Below are 4,635 nucleotides of genomic sequence, written 5' to 3' on the forward strand. Positions count from 1 at the left end.
GTCACATGCAGCAAATTCAAGAAAAACCATGTAGACTCCATATGAAGAAAATTATTTTAAAATGTTTCCATTCACAGAAATGTACGTTTTTGAGTAGATCTTCTTCAGTCTCACTTCTTCTGATTTCTCTACAGGATAATGTAAGCATTTATTTTCCAATAGGGTTTCTCCACGTGCTGTTCCATCTGATTCACTAACGAACTGTTTTCGGTTCTTCTTTTCCTCTGCCTGAATTTCACCGCTTGCTAAGTTGTTGCAGCTTTGCCCTCTCCCTGCAGTGTTAGTGAGCAGAGGCTCCTGGCTTGATTTTTTTGATTTTTCCTTTTTAATAGCTCACATTGTTTTGAATGGCAGAGCGGCTCTGAAACTTGCTCCGTGGCCATCCCTGTTCCAACAGGCAACGCTCCAAATTAGGGACTCTGGCATCCAGTTGTGACAATTTCTAGGCATGATGTTGAAGGATAAATTGGGAGCATCTGTTACTCCAGAAATGGGCTATCCATATATAGTCTGAACTGATTAGCCAAAGGGGAGTTAAGAACTTGTGGAATTGCCTGGGAATTGCAAGGAAAGGGAGGCAGCAGTGTCCCTCTATATAAGCGTGTGCACTTAAAAGCACGCACGCTTTTGATATATGTGAATTTAATCAGTAAGGCATTTTCATTTTTTTTTGCTTATTTGATGTCTAAAGGAAGAAGTGAGCCACAGAGAAGTAACTGTTGGCTTTTGTACCATTCTAGTCCTTATCTGCTGTTCTAAAAAGAATAGATTTCTGTATGACAGTGTTAAGGACTTTACAGCAAACATGGATTTGATGCTCGGAGCAGTGTGGTCTGATGCGTTTTCCAGGCTGAGACGCAGCTCAGTTTCCTGGGCTGCCCCAGGCACTGCATTTGTTGGGCGGCAGAGCTCAGGAGCACGACCCAAGCACAGTTCCAGAGCCCTGGCACTTGCTGCCCAGTTTGCTCTGTTTCTACAGGATCTTGACTTCTGAAAACTTCCGCTTCATCTTGAGGTGCTGCTATTTTATTTGAGCTTCTTCCTTGGGGAAAGTGGAGCTTTGCAGAGATTCCTGATGTGAATGAGAGCTCAGATGAGCTGCAGGAGGCTCAGCACTGCTCACACAGTGTTAGAAACTGTGCAGAGAGAGGAAAATTTGCTGTCACTCTGTAGAAGCTTCTGTGGCAGTTCTGGAAAAATCTCTCGTCTTCCTGAGCAGCATCTCAGTTCTCCCCAGGCAGAAGTGCAATGATGGAAATTCTTGTTTAAATCTCACACGTTTCTTACTGAGTACCTTGTCCCTGATACGTGCTATTTCATGCCCTTATGTGGAATCTGCTTGTCACTGATGCTGACGGATGCAGGATAAAGTGCACTTTCCTTTGGCTTTGCCAAGTGGATATGCAGCAGCGCGCTCAGCTAGAAAAGCTAACGGTGGATTCTGTGCAGAGCCAGGATTGTCTGAGGGAGAGTTTTTGTTCTTAAAAGTATCTGTCTAAAGGATGTGCGTGCAGCTGCCTTGATGTGCTGGCAGAGATGTGCCAGAGACTGGCAATATGGAGTGAGGTGGACGTACTGAGCCTATTGCTTCTGTCTACTTGGGATTTTGAAAACCCAAGTGATTGTTTAAATTATCTCTGTTGCAAACTGAGGTACACATTTTTAGTTTCCCAATTCAATGGCTCTGCACTGAGGTGTGATGTCAGGGCCCACAGGTTTTAGTTGTAGCAGCTAATCCTCGCTACTGAATAATGGGTGACTTTGCATAGCAAATGCGTTACAAGATCTGAGGTCAGTGGATGGGAATGAGGAGCCAGAAAGAAGGTTTGTCGTGTCTCAATACTTGCCATAACAAGCCAAGTAGCAAGAGCCAAATTTGAGTACCCGTTACAGATCATGTACCTTAGCACTCAGTTTGTTGGGAGAGTTACTGGTGTTGAAATTCCCAGTAAAATATTTCCAGGCAGTAAACAGACATGGGAATTAGGCCAGCAGATGTTGCTTTTCCATTTCTAGATTTAAATATTTAGCATTCATTTACTTCTGCAGTTTTCTAGTACTTGATGAAAACACAGGCACAGTGAAGCAAATCACCACTGTTTCTTCCCTTAATTTAAGTAATAATTTTCCTGTTTTCCAGAAGTACTGCTGGTTACAGTCGGAAGATTGCAGACAGATGGGTTCATCCAGTGTGAGTTTCCAGGCAGTATCCAACCTTTACCTTATTTTGAAGTGCTACGGGAAAAATAATCCCTGTGTCTGTGTGCTGGTTTTTCATATATGCAGTTGCAGATGCTGGGTGTCAAGAGCATGGAGGATCCAAACCTAGAGTAACTAACCAGGTCACTCTGGAAAAGCTGTCCCATGCTTGGGCTTTTGCCTTTTTTTCTTTGGTGAGGCTGCAGAAAGTAAGGGCTAAGTGAGAGGCAGCAAAACAAAAGTTCATCTGTGTATTCTCTCTTCCAGCTCTTCCTCATCCTCAGTACTGTCTAGACAATGATGACCCCAAAGTGGGATTTGTCAAGGATGAGCCAACAAGAAGCTTCCAGTTGTGAATCAGTCTTCTTTAACAAGCAGGTACTTGAACTGGGAAGCAGTAAGAAAGGCTTGGTTCTAAATCCTAATTAATCATTGATAGCGTCTATGTGAGAACTAGTCAGATGCTTTTGGCTTGCATTTCAAGAGTTTCTGGATTTCAGCTGCTGATGCTTCAACAAGTGTATGCAAAATGGCCAAGGTGATGGACTGGCAGTTCCAGTGAGTGAATGGATGGAAGAATCACTGGTGCAGGGCTGTGGCAGATGAGAGCTGTCAGTGGTGAGAAGCTCTGTTGTCATCACTGCAAGATGCTCTGCAACTACATCTCCAGAGTTTGTGCCCACAGCTGTGAGCGTGAGGGACAGCAGGTCCTCCTGTGGCACTTCTACTGAGCAGAACAGCCTTGAAATTCTGCAATGAATGAAAAGATTGTGTGGTGGGCACTTGGTTGCTGTGCTCAGCTATTGCTTTGGAGGAAAAAAAAGATTTTTTTAAATGGATTTCAGCTTGGTCCATTCCAACCCCGATCAATCACATTTAATTATCTGCCCGGGGCACAGGGTATCTGTCAAACTCTGATAAATTCCACGAACGTGCAGATTGTATCATCTCTTGTCATCAGTACCGTCTGTTCTTGGCATTCATGCTATGGGGCTAGACTGTAGATCTGTTGATTAGCAGATACGCTGATCAGTCATGAAAATTCATTTCCAAAATTAATTTGGATCTGGAATGAATATGCTTTCTTTCCACCTCAGGCAAAGGGAGCTTGAATTCTTGATTACACATAATTATTTATACTCTTATTTAGGCCATTTTATATACCCCCAAGGTGGTGTAAACTGGTATGAGTTTAAATATGAGGTTAGATCTGAATGTTTGAGCATTTCACTCACTTGTTGGGTACCTGGAGGAGGAGGCAGTGATGGGATTTATCTTTCTTTTCAGCTGTCTTTATGTATAAGCTGATTTAGATGTCCTCTGCTATTTTGTTTTCTCTTTGGAGGTCTGACTTCATCTTAACCAGAAAGAGCCCAGCTAGTTCAGTTCGCTCGAGCTTTTCCTAGAAAGTGCAGTTCTCAGTACATATGAGGGGTGCCTCCTCTCCCCATTCGGGTGTTATTTCCTGAAAGACAGGTGTTGTTCTGCACTTGAAATCCCGGTACGTGCGACTGCTTTCTCTCTCAGCTTGTGTTGCTGGGAATATCCCCCTGTCAAAGTTTACTTCAGTATGTGACAGGGTGGCACCTCTCTGTTCTCTAGCTGTACTGTTATGTTGAAGGTGGTAAGGGTCCTTTGACCCTGAGCTTCCAAAAATCCTTGCACCACCAGTCACTTGGCATTCAGAGGAGATTTTTGCAATGTTTAGGAATGTCAGACTGTAGCATGTGCCAGCGTAGCTCAGCCAAAATTGTCGCCTGGTGTTTCCACAACAAAATGACCTGCCCAGAGTTTGGTGTCTGCCATCGGGGTATCTTGGGATACCAATGGCTCAGTGTTCCTTCAAGTCTCAGTTTTTCCATGTTGGCCTTGGTTTCACTGTGCCAAAACCAGGCTGGTACTCTGATTTTCTCTACATTAGTGACATTTAACAAGAACAGTGTTCTAAACTATATCTTGAAAAAAACAAAACAAAAATCTCCAAGCAGTTGCCTTTCTACCTAGTCCAGATTTGCAAGGGTTTACATACCATGCAAGAGATTTTTTTTTTTTTTTTTTAATGCTTGTCTGGGAACCTCTCTTCCAGAAAATCCTGTTGGAGATTTCTTAAATCTGTTTCCAGCTGTCATTCCTACTGAGCAGCAGGAGGGGCTGGACTTTCCCTTCAGCCTGTAACTTTAGAGGCCAGTAAGAGTTAAAAGGTGTACTGGGAACCTGGAAACGTGCTGAAGTCCCGGACTCGATAGTGAGCCCACTACAGGCTGACCCAGCTGCTCTCATGTCCATGATTCTCAAAGTACTCAAGCTCCAGTCCTGTATTCAAGCTTGGGGTGAGCGGTGGAACTTGTTTGGGCGTGGTGGAGGCAGAAGGATCTGGCTGGGTGGTACACACTGGCGATAAGGACCTATTCTCCAATATTCTGTATTCTTCTTTCC

The sequence above is a fragment of the Apaloderma vittatum genome, unplaced genomic scaffold (assembly GCF_000703405.1).
Source record: "Apaloderma vittatum isolate BGI_N311 unplaced genomic scaffold, ASM70340v1 scaffold16489, whole genome shotgun sequence".
Classification (NCBI taxonomy): domain Eukaryota; kingdom Metazoa; phylum Chordata; class Aves; order Trogoniformes; family Trogonidae; genus Apaloderma; species Apaloderma vittatum.